At 29.4% G+C, this 17,212-nt stretch overlaps 1 protein-coding gene and 1 long non-coding RNA gene across 4 annotated transcripts in view; one reads left to right on the top strand and one right to left on the bottom strand.

Annotated features, from left to right (window-relative positions):
* Positions 1–3,575, top strand: part of LOC126551299 (uncharacterized) — a 31,572-nt gene extending 27,997 nt beyond the window's left edge. The window contains exon 2 of the long non-coding RNA XR_007605168.1: positions 3,288–3,575. This is a non-coding gene — a long non-coding RNA (uncharacterized LOC126551299). The remainder of the gene's footprint in view (positions 1–3,287) is intronic.
* LOC114128483 (leucine-rich repeat-containing protein 4B-like) overlaps positions 1–17,212 on the bottom strand; it is a 283,831-nt gene that overhangs the window by 72,658 nt on the left and 193,961 nt on the right. For 2 of the 3 annotated variants that reach the window (XM_050204262.1, XM_050204264.1), the window contains one exon: positions 15,803–15,857. The gene's annotated coding sequence lies outside the window, so the exon portion shown is untranslated. Of the gene's footprint in view, positions 1–10,583; positions 10,769–15,802; positions 15,858–17,212 lie in introns of those variants that run through there. The other variant, XM_050204265.1, reaches the window with a different exon arrangement.

Genomic DNA, 17,212 nt, shown 5'->3' with positions numbered 1-17,212 from the left:
CTTATTAATTTAAAATATTACTCAAACGATTATTACGTTGTGCATAATGCCATGTATATCGTGTACAATATAACCTATAATATACGTGTAAGCAAACTTTGTTGTTCAAATTTTCGATTCTTGTGAGGGTTATTTTTTAAATATGAAAACGACATTAAATCACATACAGAACATTGTTATTATGCATATTTTGCTGTTCGAAGTTTACGCCGTCGTACACTGTACGCGTGCATACTTACTATTATGGCATCATAATAATATCTTCCGTTTTATACATAATATTTCAAACAACTTTTTTTTTTATCAAAAGATTCTTGTCAACGGTACGTACAAACACACATACGGTATGGAAATGGATAAAATACAAACGACCCGTCTTTCTACTGTTGATGGCTGACTACCCGCGTTGGCCGCCGTCGCAAACCGTAAAGATTTTCTTCTTTCGACGACGGAACCACAATGGGGTGCATATGACAATAACAATAACAATACACGCATATCATTGGTTTTACAAACACAAAATATTATATTTAGCTGTCGCGCGTTATCGATGGGCATGAACGAGTGTGATACACGGCAAGATATTTTAGGTTACCGAGAGCTAGTGTTACCGTATATCGTATTTTATATATTCTTTACACGTTTAGATAGTGACATAGCGCGTGATAAGTGCATATAAAAATGTTAATCGGGAAGCACTAGAATAAAGTGCCAGTGAACGAAAATAAATCCTTGATTATATAGGTTTATAATATACTAAGACAGACTAACATCTAGATTGATAAAATAATATAATATCTGGAGAAAAATAATTATTCGTAATATTTCTGTCGAATGAAAAACGAATGTTGTATATACACATGTATATTTAACACGGTTGCCTACCTATTTAATAATATAATATATAAAGGAAGTATTTGTGCGGGTGTGATGCCAAGCTAAATCTACAGAATATTTTTTGACAAGGTCGACGAAATAGGGACCGAATGCACATCGAACAAATACATATTTTTTATATCACTATCGGAAAACGAGATCTTTAGTGCTAACCAACATACATTTGTGTACACCTCGGTGGCTAACGTAATCAAAAATCCTTTTTATATGCGACCATGCGCGAAGGTTAGTTATTACTATATATATAATATATGTATATAGCTACACATAAGTGCGAGTATATAATATATAAATCATAACGGCATTGTCGTCGTCGAGTCTCTATATATTTTATAGATGTATTATGTATAATATTGTTGTTTGCGCGGTACGGACCGAGTGAGTATAATGCTCGTCTGGGGAGCCTGTCCGCGGCGGCGCAAGCTATGACTATATTATACGCCCTCCGCGGTGACGGAGAAATTAATTATTGGCACGTAATGATAAAAATAATAATGTGCGAACTCGAATCGTTCGGCCGGTGGTAGAGTGTATTTAAAAATATTGTTTCGCGTATATTATTGTTCACCAAAACAAGCGGCATTCAATTAAAATGACATAATATGGTGGTATAATATGATCAATATATTATATATTATAATATTATACTCGGCTTTTTATCAGAAATATATTATTTTGAACATTATATTTGTATACGTGCATCAATAAAATAGTTGATTAGAAACATTTTAATATAATTAAACATTGATAAAAAAAACAATTTCGTTACCACAATTTAGTTTTGAAGTCACGTTATGGAAATGACCACTGCAGTCAAATTTGTCACGTAGCAATTATAACTCAAATTTATGTGAAAGCAAAACCAAATTAACTAAGTAATAATCTAGATTTTTTTATTAACACTTAATTGCGCCTAGTAATATCAAAATATAATTGTTATAAATAATGTTTTCTCCGTTTAATTTAATTGGATAACTTAAAATGCCTTAGAAAATTGATATAAAAATGCATATTTTATATTATTTAAAACACATCAATATAATTAATGCTATGCATATTTAATCATTCGTTTTGCAAATTCATATAATTATACAATGTGACTTATGAAACTTTATAAATAAGAATAAAATCGCTCCTTTATTTCGGGACGTTCAATTTTTGCGATAGAATATTACACAAAACATATTATCATACAATTTGAAATAAATAAATATAATTATTAGATTTAACTCCTTCTCTTATGGTGGTAAAATAATTAATTTATTATTGTCTATATTCTGTCGATGAAACGCGTTGTGGCTTAGTTTAATGAAAGTTAAATTACGCGTTAACATGATTCGTATTTTTTCATTTAAATCATTTATTAAAAATTAATATAAACATCAAAATTCCATTGTCTCTCAAAACCTAATAAACAATTAAATTAAATGGAAATACAAACACATCAGTATGTCAGTTCTTAACAAACAATCATATGGTGTTTAAAGTGGTTTAAACATTAAATATCTATATATTGTAATTAAATTATTTAAGTTCAAAAGTCTTGTTCTATATCATATTAAATATTTTATACCCAATTCAGCTTCAAATATTATAAAGATTAATTTGAATATTTTTTTTATTGCAAAATATATTTTTATTTTTTTTTAATCTTTCGATAAAAAAAATGTGATTTTAATAAGCAAAGATGAAAGTATATACACATTAACGAAATGAAAGTTCTTCGATTTCCTTTTTGCATCCCTAGATAATTAACTTTCCATAATTAGCTTTACTAAAGAAAAATGTTTAAAGAAACTTGGCTCATTATAATGTCATTTAAGTTCTTGACAAATTCTTCAAAAATATATAAGACGCAAATTGTTGAAAATTGATATACAATATACCTACATATATTTTATATTTTATAACATGTAACTTTTCGATATTTTAAAAATAATAAAAGATCAACTTATTAAGAACCTTGTACCTAACATATTCTTATATACATTTCTTGTGTTTTAGTTTTTAAACATAAATATTTTATCAATTTTTACTATACAAAATAATTTATAAGATTTTGCGATAGTTATTCCAAAAATGACAACTACACATTTTAATATGCTACAAGAAAGCATAATTAAAGTTTAAGAAAAATTTGAGACTGCAATTTATAAAAGTTGATGATAGACTCGTGGAAGGGTTACGCGCATATATCATTTTAAAACCAATTAAAATATCAAAAAATCAATAATATAAAATATAAATACGATTATATTTACCCACAAATACCAGTAATCACGAAGAATATCGTAACATTAATCATTATTATTTTTAATAAAAAAAAAAAATCAATCAAATAAATAAATAAATCAAAAAATAACTACACAACGACCTTTTTGTATTTGTAGGCCACCTCAGGAAACAATTGAAGAGATGTAGCCGTCTGGGAAAAATGCCGTGTGGCGGCGAGTCATGCGTGTGTGTTTGTATGCACAGCGTGCACGATTCTTCGTCGACGACGGCGGCGCATAGTCGCGTTCGTTAAAAACAGCTAATGGGAAAACGGCGGTGGCGGGTGAGGCCTATAAAAATCGTACCAACGACGATGACGTTGACGGATGGACCTCCAGAGGGCGACGACGACCGTGCTGCCACAAAAGAGGCGTTTAAATTGTATTACACGAAATACTTTTTCATTTTTTTTTTTTTTTTGTTTTTGTTTTTCACGCACCTCGTTTTCCCCGGATGGTATTCCGTCATCTCCGCCATATTCTCATGCTGTCCGATTTTCACATACACCTACACTCGCCATCCTCTTACTCGTCATCATCCAGATGTATCCTACTCCTAGTTCTGTATATTAAATTAATTTGACTCGTGTACGTCTACACACGCATCAGAAACTGTAACATTAAGGAGGTCAAGAAAACTCATTGCCTACATTACACCCAATTTTTGCTCCCTTTAAGAGTTTTCTAAAAATAGCAATACAATCATTGTTTATTTTTCTGATAATACATACAAAATAAAAAAACATTACAAGTGAACGATTAAAGTTGTCACGACAAGCATTCAAAAACATCAAATAGAATTCATATTTTTATACTTCATAAAAACCGAATTCCTAAAAAATCGTTTTTTTTTTGTGACGATAAGTCATTTAAAATTAGAACTGAAGTTTAAAACTAATCACGAGAACGTTAGAGATCTACACGATTATATTGGTATGTGTATACCAGAGTGTAGAATGCACAAGTATGAAACAAGTAGCATGTGATAAGTAATGGTCAAGGATCTCCATGTATCAGAAATTTTTTAATAGACATTAATATAATAATATATATAATATATATAACGTGCATGATATACGTTTGACAAATCTTTGCTCCATCGATATTTAAAGAAAACTCCAATGAGATCAGTAAGACAATTAAAATATTTTCAAACAATTTTTTTCCACGCTAAGACTAACAAAGCCAAAATTGAATTTTTTTTCCATGTATATAATATGTATATATATATATTTTTTTTTTAATCGAAGTTTATGTCAAATTATGAAACCATTCGTTCGTAAAAATAACGAATATATTATACAAACGGTAATTACGTATATAATAAATATATATGAAGGTAATCATATTGCACTTATAGAGGTTAATACGAAATGTCAACCAGATTTTAACATCGAGCAAGTATTATAATTCGATAGCACTGCAAAACGGACGTCATATCACGTCATCGTTTATTTACACGGATTATGGTATGTATTATAATTATAATATGAAAGCGGAGGGTTCACATTGACCGAAAACAATAAACTAGAAAATAACACTGTTGGCTACTGTTATTGACGCACACAATTAATTCAATAATAATATATTATTATGTAGTACGCACGGTAAAATAAAACCATTAAGTATTATACGTTTTCAATACTTTTTATACATATTATTATTGTCATGAGCATAAGTTTATATAAATTATTTTTAAAACACTATTCCACCAAAAGCTGTTGTAAACACTCCCACAGATTTCCTAAAATAAATGTATTTCCATGAAATACACATCCCCAGAGTTATCCATTTTAATACTGTAAACAAACTGTTTTATATATAATTTATTATTTAACAAGTGTCAGATGAAAACTAATAATTCGAAGAAAAATGGGAAATACAAAATAATCAATTATATTAGCTATATTTAAGAGAACACTTCAGCGTCGATGCTGACCACAACTGCGTTGTATATAGATGTTGCGGTGACCGTTGGCCATTATAACTCAACGGACCCGGGCAAAGGTATATATTATGTAATGTATACGGTGCAGGTATAAGGAATAAACTTGAAACGGCGAAACGAGGCCGTTGAGGAAATTTATTAGACCAGGGAATGTGCCGGGGCCCCACTATTCCGTCGCCAAGGAACGTCGTATGTAACAAAATTATACATCATATACACGCTTAAAATGGGTAATAATCACATAGGTACGTATATTCATTATGATTTTCAGGTATATTGAAAATAATAATTAAGTAATAATCAAAATCTAACAGAAAATTCAATAATATACTGTATTATATCATAATATTGGTAGTTTGTTAACACACTAGTGTCATGAACGGGTTCGTGTGATATTGTTAAGACCTGGTCGGAATTTAACGATAGGAAAATATATTTTTATTATTTAGCATGTACTGGTGATTTACGATATCTATTTTCAGTTGTCAGTTATCATTTGATGTTTCTTCTTTTGAGGTGGGCTATGACGTAAATATTTCGGAAAGATCATGCGAATATACATTCTAATGTCATGCAAAATATTTGCTTGGAAAAAAAAAAGAAAAAAAATGGAATTCAGAGTATTTCGTATACATTTTTGATTTATTGTGAAGTGTGCTGGTAGGAGACACGTGCCGATAAAGGAATGATATTGAAGAATTCATGTGAAAACAAACTTGCAAGGTAACATTTTTATGGTATTATTATTAGTTTGAATATTCGAAGCAAACGTAATATAAACAAACTATATCGTACATATTTTCATGGTTTTTTTTTTTTTTTTTAGACTAAAATGATATGTAATATTTTATAATATGCTTAGAAATCAAACAATCGCTAAGTATAAGTCTAACTGTGTGTTTGAGGAATAATAGGCGAAATGCAATAAACGCTTGGACGACAATAAAATTGTAAACATAAATAATCAAATAATAGTATAACGCGTATATATATATTATATATGTATTATGTATATTATATTATGATTACCACTATATTTTTTTCATGCCGGAAACGATAGGGGAAAAAATCCACGATTTTAAATATGTATAATACTAGCGCGGATTCCTGCGGTACGTTACCAGCAGTGAATTATAAGGATACAAAACATATTTCGTACGTAATACGACCGATGGAATAAGCGGAGACTCGTTCTCGGTTATTCACCTGACGTTTTCATTTTTACCGAAAACCACCCCCTTATGCGCGTCATATAACCCTCACAAAACTCCCCAATCGGCCTTCGGGGAATTAAAATCGTGTCGTAAAGATTATGCTATACACGCATACACTAATATTTCAAACGAATAATTCATAACGTTTTGTAGCAGTCCAAATTTTCCGGTTGAAAATTCGAAAATTATATAATATCTGAAAAATATTAAGCACCTATTACAAGTTTATATTATTTTTTAAGTATATGCATATTATTAAATGTATATTATATAGTGTTAAGATGTGCAGCAGTCAAAAAAATTTCCATTGATAATTTGAACGAGAACGCAAATAGCAAATGATATGGATATAAATTGAATACCAGAATTTTACGAGCACATTTTTTAATTAGTTATACCAAAAATATTAGAATAAAGACGAGTTTGAAGATGGACTGTATGAATATTATTTTATTATTAACTATGGATATTTACTAATATCCAAATACCCGGGCTTTTGATCAGATTACGGTGTTTGTGAAATGATTCGTTTTTCATGTGACATGCTTATTTACATTTTGATTTAGTCAGATTTAACTATAGGTATTAGATGGGTATCTGATTTTTAGTAGTCTTAAATTAATATATTATTTAAAAATAATATTAATTTTAAAACACGTACAGGATTTGTGTCAACGAATATTTATACATTTTAAACCTTCCTTCAGATTTTCCCTACCAATATCCTCCCTCAATAATCGAGTTTCACAAAACAGTTACAAAAACAATAGCATGATCAGTTCAATATAAAAATATTGCGACTTATATTGTCCCAAATTTTTTACGAACATTTATCAATAACATAATATGTGATAAATATTACAATATTATTGTAATATATATAGTGATTATTGGAAATAATATTTATAGATTATTTAGATACGAAAACTTAATATAATAATGTTTAGTTGTTTCTACTAAATTTTTATAGCAAAAATGTAAGTATAATATACGCAGTTATAACTTATAAATTGTCGAAAAATATTATTATAACTTTTGTTATACACGCATCAGTTTAAAAATTCGAATAAATTAAAGGGACAATATATGAACTCAATATAACTATTATGAAAGCATATCAGTAAGTCATTCATTAGAATGATACGATAATTTATTTACTATGATGTAGAATTAAAAAAAAATTTACGTTTCTTGGGTTTAAAAAAAATAATGGTTTTTTTTTTTGTTTGCTTTTTTTTGAATTTTAGTAAGCGGGCCACTAAACATTTTAAAACGTAATCGTTTGAAGTTAAATGAATTTCAGATCCCTAGTGATGTAATTTTTTTTTTTTTTTTTTTGAATTTAATTTGAAAATAAGCGATTTTGATTAAATTCTTTTGCGTTTGGTGAAACGTCAAAAAGAAAAATGACAATCTTTAATTTATTCTTCATGCTTTTACTAAATATTAAATATACTTGAAATATTTGTATACTGATAATTATGTATTAACAAATAACAAACAATTTAATTCAAACAAATTGAATTAATAGTATATTAATTATTTGTATATATATTATTAAAAAATAATTTGAAACATACTATTATTGATTTAAGCTTTTAAATGTATATTAAACTAAATTGTTCAATTTTAATGTAATATTAATAACTTTTTTTAAGTTTATTATATTTATCAGAATTTAATAGTTTATACTCATTATACAAGATAAATATTTATGATACTAAGAAAACATTTTATATCACCTTCAAAAATAGAAACTTTTAAATTATCAAGCATATTTGATGATATTATACTTATGGGCACATGTTTAAACTGACCGTTATAATTTAAAACTATTATAATATATTTACAATTTTTAATTATAATAGCTTATAAAATGCATAAAGTATTTAGTTTATGGTTTTACCAACAAATAATTACATTTTATTTTTAATAGACAATAGTTATATTCATATAAAATAATAATAATACGTGTTTGGTGAGAAAATCTGACGTTAAAAGTTGTCACAACTGCATTTTGTTTTTACCTTTAATCAAACAGTTTTCTGTAGTATTACAATTACTACTGTTTATTTTTACAGTTCACTTACAATGCGTTAAACACAATATGCATACCACACACCATACAATTTGTCGCGCATTAGTTAATGAATTTCATTATGGTGAGTGGATGGTTACAGATGAAAACGATTGAAACGGTTTATGCAACATTATATGAACAGAGGTTAGGATTTAAATTAAGTATTTGTTTACGGTTCATAATTTATTATTATTTAGCGTACTACATCTATAATAATTAAAGTGTGAAATTGTATATAAACATCGTGTCTTAGATTCAGAGTAAAGGGAAATTTTTTTTTAATTTTAACTTATATCTATTTCTGTTAATACATTTCAGTCAGAAGAAGCGCTTTAAAACTTTTACATGACCATTAGAAATGTAATGTGTTTTATACAATGGAAAGGTTGTTTCCTACCATTTCAGTTGTTTCTTTGTTATAAATAACAAATGAAAACCATATCAAAAGGTTAAAAATTGCGATCTATTGTGATTTTAGTAAAGTTCTGCTAAAAATATTTTTTTACTAATAATTATTCGACGATGTATATTTATCAAAATTAAAAAAAAAAAAATCCCAGAACTCTTTAAGTCAATTGGTTTAATTTAAATTGTTTTAGTTTCTATGCTATATTTATACTACAAATTCCATACGTTCTATTACTTCAATAATATCCGATCAAAATATAAAACAATATACGTTCAAGTTTAAGTTATTCATTCAATAATTTACTCCCTCCCCTAATACGCATAGTATTCGTAGATTATAATAGTCAATATGACAATACATAACAACATACCGTGACTATAATATCATACACAAGATGCATATAGTAGTTGCTATTATTAAAGTAAAATTTCTGTCAAAACTCCATACATAACACGCGACCGAGTGCTGCACAATTGACCTAATCGTCTTTATTGTTTCATATATGTGATTATAATAGTGAAATTATAGTTTGGAAATGCGTATCGACGGAAGGGAAGTTTGTTAGTTGAGTAGCACGTAGAATTACTACTCAAAGCGAGTACGTGTTTTGTAGTCACTATATTATGTTTTGATAAAATTTAATATACGTGACAGTGTCTTGTGCGGTTTCGAAATTTTTGAACCACTATTAAGTATTTGAATTGAATAATTTGTGTATAATATAATACATATGTATAATAAAGCGTAAATATATGTATTATAACTGTGCATTACGTATACAAAGGAGGACGTAAAACCTAATACTGCATGAAAGACCTATTTTGTTGCTAACATTCATGATGTGAAATACATGGACCAAGTATTCAGATTTACTTATGAAGAATAAGTAATATAATATTAGTCACGACAATCGTTACGCAAACTCGAAAAGTGTACAGTTTGTTATTAGGCTTTCCCAAAATATCTACCCATAATTATATGACTTCGATATTATTATTTATATATAAGTCAAATTAGTGAATTTGAACAATTATAAAATGATTATCGATTTCTTTTATTTCATTAGTGTCTTAATCAAAAAATATAGAGCATAAAAATAATATAATAATATGTAATTGTGTGGGCAAAAATATTTAATAGGGTTTATTTAAAAAAATTTGAGTCGTATCAAATCTATACATTTAAAGCAAGTCCCATTTTTTTGTCACGCATACATATCCACTCCGTTCAACGTATCCTCACCAAATATTTTACTGCTATACCTGACAGTTTGTTGAAGGTTTTAGTACCAGTTTTGTTAGGGAACATGTCCAATATATTATATTAAAATATATTAATAAAAACAAATATATAAATAAATATATTTATTTTATATATAATATATCAGATATGTTCCCTAACGAAAGTGATACTAAAACCTCCAACAAACTGTCAAGTATAACAGTAAAAATTTTTGTGAGAATACGTTGAACAGTGTGGATTTGTATGACTGACAAAAAATCAAGAATTGCTTTTATAGTATAGATTAATACATTAGATTCTAAATATAATATTTTACGTGAAAACAAAACATATCTACGTGATCCTATAGTAATCATATGTGTATCTGTATTTTATTTATTTCAAAAGGGAACATAAAAAGCAACACAAATAAAAGTGTGTTTCCCCTGTAAAATTTGAATTTCGACCTATATGTATTATATATTATAATATATTATTAAAATAATTGTTTAAAGCGTATAGACAATCGCCCACGACTAACCTCGGAATGTGTATATAGAATAGTCGATGAATCAGTTATTATTGTCGACGTATATGAGATGTGACAACGGCTCGATGCTTTGAACGGTCCCTATGTCCCTGTTGGGTTTGAAGTGTACATCACTGCGTTCTAACTACGACTGACGACTTAATATTGAGACTCGAGTAGTTAAAATATGTTAAAACATCCAATAATAATAATAACCAATAGAAAACTTGTATATTATCTACGTCAGTAGCGCGCTGATTGGCTGTATAATGAGAAGACCCACAAAATGCCATGCCAAATGTTGTTATTTAATAATAATTATTATTGTTATTCATTTAACGACGTTATAATATTATTACATAATATATTTCCCGGGTGTAAGAATAAAAAAAAAAATTTGATAAATTTTTTTTTTTTTATTATCTATGAGTATATTTATAAGAATTTATAAACACCTTAAATTCATATTATTTTGCGTAGGTTAAGATATGTACACTTTTTAACATTTTATGATCGAAATAACTATAAGACAAAGAAACAGCCTCATAATTTGCAAAAAACTATCCATGGGGGCGGGTACAGTGATAGCTAGAAATAAAAAAAGCAAAATAAAAATTGAATTACTTTTTGTTTAAAAAAGTCCATGTGTGTGTATTATACATATTGTAATAAATCTTCTCGTATAAAATGTAAGCTGTCAAAACGGTTAAACGTTTTAATAACTTATCAAGTATTTCGTACAGTATAAAACTGATTATAGACACCGTCGATGCCGTTTCAACAAGGATACATATAATTAAGTTATATTCGCATTCACTATTTATTGAACATATCACGCCATAGTTATTTTTCAGTCGATATGGTATGAAAACAGAAACCTACATAGTCATAACCTCTGGCTTTGTGTACACAATAAGGATAAACAATAATGCTGGTTACCTTAATTCGACTTGTCCGAAACGGTAAAGGATCATCGTTGTTTAAAATCGCCCGGCGGACCAACCGGCATTAATTATACGTCGACCCTTTAATCATAGCTAAACCGGTGCAGTCAGGCGAAACTCGCGTGAATATATATATATATAATAATACCAAATTTATACGTCCATATAATAAAGTATATAGCGTGCGCTAGGTCCAATTTTAGTATACGAATTATCGTATGCAAATGAATGTTAATACATTATTACTGCGTCCCTGAGAACTCTGTCCGTGGAAGTTTATCAGTCAAAAGTTTGACAAGAATTATTCAAAATCGCTCAGAATTCGGCGATGGGTTAAAGCGGTGGCGCGTCGTGTTTAACTCTGACAGTTATCAAGACCGTAATAAACGTCTCGCGGCGAATTGGGCGACATCGTTTTTGCTAGGCTGGAATACTCCGAATACCGCTTAGCACTTAAACGTCATCTCGGTAACACGCTATAAATGAATTATACAAAATTGTTCGTATAAACAACATAATAATAATAATAATACAACGAAATTAATATTATAAATGTACATCCCCTTTGGGCTGAAAAATACGAACACGCTTATATAAAATATAAGTACAGTTAAATATCAATTTTAGAATTATTAAAAAAAAATGCATCGATCTTTCAGTCTAGTTTGATATCTGATACACATGTTATTATACAGCATCATATAATATATATATATATTATTGATTTCTGATACAAAAATTATGTCAGGAACACAATGCAATATTATATTACTTTTTCAAATACATCAATACCAATTGACTCTCGTGGAGACCCAATTTGTTGTTACTATTATCATACACATTATCTCGTGCGAATTATCTACAATCATATACCCAAGCAAACACTATGTTATTATAACAGAACGAAGTCTCTCGTGTAAGTACGGTTTCGTGTATCGATCTAAACACTAACCTAAACTCACCACCTCCCCCCCCCTTACCCAAATAATATGTAGGGTGTATTATTTTTATTGCTTCTGTGCATGTCTGTACATTATGCTAAGTATATAGTTAACACGCCGAAATCGTTTCCAAATCGTCGTCGTATTACACAAAATATATTGCGTTAGACAATCGATATTATGCGTATTATATCACGAGCGTCAACGGCATTCGTAGCTATATTGTAATAACTTATTATTATTATTATTATTATTATTATTGTTAAGGGTACGTTGTCTATTATTATAGTCACACCGGTGTGTATTATTTTACACCCGCGCCGCCGACGCATTAGCACTCCCCGGCTACGTCACAGCTGCAGCATACGTATATACATCTGTATATATGTATAAAGCTCGCGCGAGCGCTCTGCCGAGATATTCCTGCGAATGTATAATAATAATAATAATAATAATAACGCAATAACGGTACGTAATAGGAAATTACGAGCTCTCCGGAGCTAATTTCTCACACTAGCTGTAATATACGCTCCCGTACATTATGATATTATATAAAGTCCCCGGGGCGGTACCACTGATAGTCGAACGTTAACGAGATATAACCGTAGGTACATTGTATGAAATATATTAAAAAAGCCAAAAGAACAAGTGCACGGAGTGTGAGATTTTTTTCGACTTTTTAGCACCCTCGTGTACGTTTTACACTTCCGTAAGAGTTTGCAGGGTATCGGATTCGACAACATAATACAATACAGTATAAACGTACAATCGTTTTCACGCCATGTTAATATTATTCGAGTATTATAATAACAGTATGTGATAATATATGCAGTTAAATCCCATATAATCGACTTTTATTCGAGGAAAACCCTCCCGTACAAAGTACAAATAATCGTTTTCACAAACTATCGTCTATGATATGTTAAATAACAATAGTATTATAGACGAGTAACAGTAGGTTAATGTTATTTTTATGTTTGTGCACTAAAGTAAATCTGGATACGAAATGTCACGGTAATATCACGCCACGTACGTTTCACGGAGTCAATAACTTCGTAATATTATTATTAATTATTGTACGTCACCGACGGTGGAGGTTAAGCCAGTGAGCTTGGCCGGCCTAACGTAATGGCTGTGCAGCGGCTACACACGGCTACGATTTCGAGGCTGTGTGACAGATTCGTTAACGTCGTAGCCCTGACTGCTCCCCATCGCTGCTACTGCTGCCACCGCAACTCGACGTAGAGTATAAATAATATTATACACTCGGAAAGCACGTCGGGCTTCGCATGCATTGTGTCGACGACGCGGCCTCGACGACGACGATTGATTTCGCGCGCGCGTTTTCTCGACAAAGACGAAGATAGATTAAAACGCTCGAACGCTTTCGATAATGGCATTGTGTCTTTTGCCGGGAACCGACGACGTCGTTTGGGGGATGACGGTACTACGGCGAAGTACTTACCGCGCCGCCACCGCATTACCGCAAAGAAAGAGAACGACGACGACGACGACGACGACGATAATAATACGCAAAACTCTACTACCGACCGGCAAAACAATATCAAACTATATGCTATATTATACGAATCGATTTTCTATTTTCTAAAATAATAATAATATTATTATTATGTGGACGGCCGCATGGGCCGACGCCGTAGTTCGTCTTCTCATTCACCGCCGTTTATATTATAATATAATGATGACGACGAAAACGACGATGATGATAATAATGAGGTCATCTCATATCGAATGGGTTCAACGCGTCGTTCCGGTAAAACCTCTGTACGGTGGTCGGGGTGGTGGAAAAACGGATGTTGTGGAAGGTGATTTGATGAAGAGGGTGGAAGATGACGAGAAGGAAACGACGACGGAAATATATTATATAAATACCCTCTATCGGTGGATAATGGATACGGTATTTTTCACGGGTTTCTTTTTTATAATATTTCACTCCTTTGTTCCCCCTCCCCGTAACCCATGGTTATTTTCCGCCCCGGGATGGACTCATCGCTGCGTTCCGTTTTCACAACTTGAGCTCCGCGAAATAATAAAATAATATATTATTTCGCTTCCAATTATTATTATAATAACCGTTTCGATCTGAGTGATTTTGATCACCACCGTGACCAAAACAAATAAGCGTTTAGATTATATGACATTCTATTTTTCGAAATAAGAAGAATCATATTTCTTCTACTTACGAACACTGTCAATCTATCATCGTATCTATTGATATGTAAATTATAAATTTCCAAAATATTCCATTTAAAAAGACGAAACTAAGAAACAGGCTTAAAAACTATATTAACTACAACAATATATAGCATTTTTTAGAACAACGTTTTTTTTTCACGTAGTTGGCGTTTCATTATTTGATATTGTATAATAGTGAATATAGTGAAAAATGTATTCAAATAATTATTCATGCACCTATATGTATATATTTTATCTACACAATGCGCCGTGTTATACGTTTAGTTTAAAATGTAACGTTATGTTGGATAAGACAAGTACACATTATTACAAAAAATGATCATGTATTATACAACGTTTTTGGGACAGTATTTCACAGTAAGTGCTAGTGAGAAAATAAAAATAAAAATCTAAAATTAATAACTAAGAATGAAAATTTTTCATAAAAAATTTTAAAAGCTGATTTTTTTAAAAAATTATTTTTTGATTACCAAAAAAATAAGGTTAACAATTAATTTAGTCACGTGTTTAGTTAAATTATGTAATTTTAAATTCAACAAAGTAATAAAAAAGTATTAATAATAAACAATAATATTATATGGTTTACTTTAAATTCAAATAAACGATAACACAGAAAGTATAATACATTTATGAATATTACTATATATTGCTATTATGAATTTATCATTAAAATTTCAAATAGAGTGAAAATTAATTTCTAAACTAGTTGATTTACTTTAATCAAATGATTTCAAACAATTAATCATTCACACATTTTGAGCGGTTGTGATGATAATGTCACAGTATTGCAGTAATGACGATTAATTCATTAGATAAATTATTCTACAACTGAAACTATAAAACTATAAAAAAAAACAATTCTACTTCAAAATCTAATAAAAAATTTGATTTGAGAGCTTTGCAAAAATTAGAATTTTGTTTGAATAACAATACATTCAGTCCACACAAATTATAAGATATTTTTTTTTACCGAAACCCACATTTTTTGTTTAAGAAATTTTTTTTTTTCAGAACACCAATACTCAATACTATACATTACGTTTTCATCATCCGTTTTTCTTAATTTTAGTAATACATTTTATATTTAATTATTCTTATAGCTTTTATAATATACAATAATTATACATACGTTATGCACTGATCTGATCAAACTTTCCGTGCCACGTGTCCATAATATGGTAATTCTGTAACAAAAAAAAAATATATTAAGTTATGCAATTGTTTACACTATAAAATAATATTATTAGAACAGTTTTAGTTGAAATTTCTACTTTTATTTGGAATAATTTATTTTCTTGGTACAACAAATATAAATTATACAAAAACCGATCGGATTGAGCTGAGTAATTTTTTGAAAATAAATTAGAACGCCATACTGTATAGTTATTACTAATATTATGTATACATAATATACGTAGAACATATACTATTATTATTATATTAGTGACTGAGCTACATAAGATAACTGCCACTGTCAGTATTCACACGTCTAGAGGGTTACAAGTATAAATAGTTCAAAGTGAAAACCGATGTTTTCCGAGTTAGCACTCGTCACATTGTTTCATCGTAAATGAGTTTGTCGTAGAATTATAATATACATACAGGCACTATATTATAGTAGAATGCTTATAGTATTACGATGAACACATCATAATTTATTCAGTTTTAATTGATGGGATCATCGAATAGTGTATTATTGTATCATATGTATTGTATGTTATATTATTATACCTGCAGGTATTTCAAATAATCCACCAAGAGCGTTTTCGTGGAAAGTTTAAATGTATTTTATTCAAATTTTATATTGTTCATGGTAGATTAAACCGGAGCTCATATATTGGTATCATAATAGAATACTGATGGAATATTAACTATTAACTATCGTTTTTATTAGCAAATGTATAATGAAAAATATAACAATAATAACAACCATAGCACTATTGTTATTCGACTGTTGTTAATAACGCAAATTTTTAGGAGATTAAACACTGAAGTAGACTATGTAAACGAAATAAATCTAGTATTATACTATATGCACTGAAAGTCGATACGATATCATTGTTGTGAAATTTAAGCTTACACGTTATTATACATAGCAATAACGCGTTTCTTCGTCGTAATATTCATTATCGGATAAACAATATAAACTCCAATTATTGCCATTATTAACTCTAATTAGCGGTGTACGATGGTGTATATAATATTATAATACGCAATATGATGAAAGGTGAGCAAAAATGTAATATGCATTTTACGTATCTATAAAATACGTGCATTATTGTGATTTTTATTTTTTGGGTACTATTTAAACGCAGTTGCCTATGCTGTGTACAATAGAAAATGATTTTGACATGGTTTGAAAAAAACTTTTAACCGATCGACTAACGTCTTATCCGTCACTCGTTCTAAACGAGTGCGTTACAGTACAAGGGACATTTTTTACTGGATTATGAAAAGGCGTTGTCTCCATAGTAATTTATTATCATACGCAAATTATGATAAATATATTGTATCGTTTTTTTTATTATTGAAACGCTTC

The sequence above is a fragment of the Aphis gossypii genome, chromosome 3 (genome assembly GCF_020184175.1).
Source record: "Aphis gossypii isolate Hap1 chromosome 3, ASM2018417v2, whole genome shotgun sequence".
NCBI classification, from domain to species: Eukaryota; Metazoa; Arthropoda; class Insecta; order Hemiptera; family Aphididae; genus Aphis; species Aphis gossypii.
Note: the sequence above shows the minus strand (reverse complement) of the source record. Positions and strands in the feature narration are given on the sequence as shown.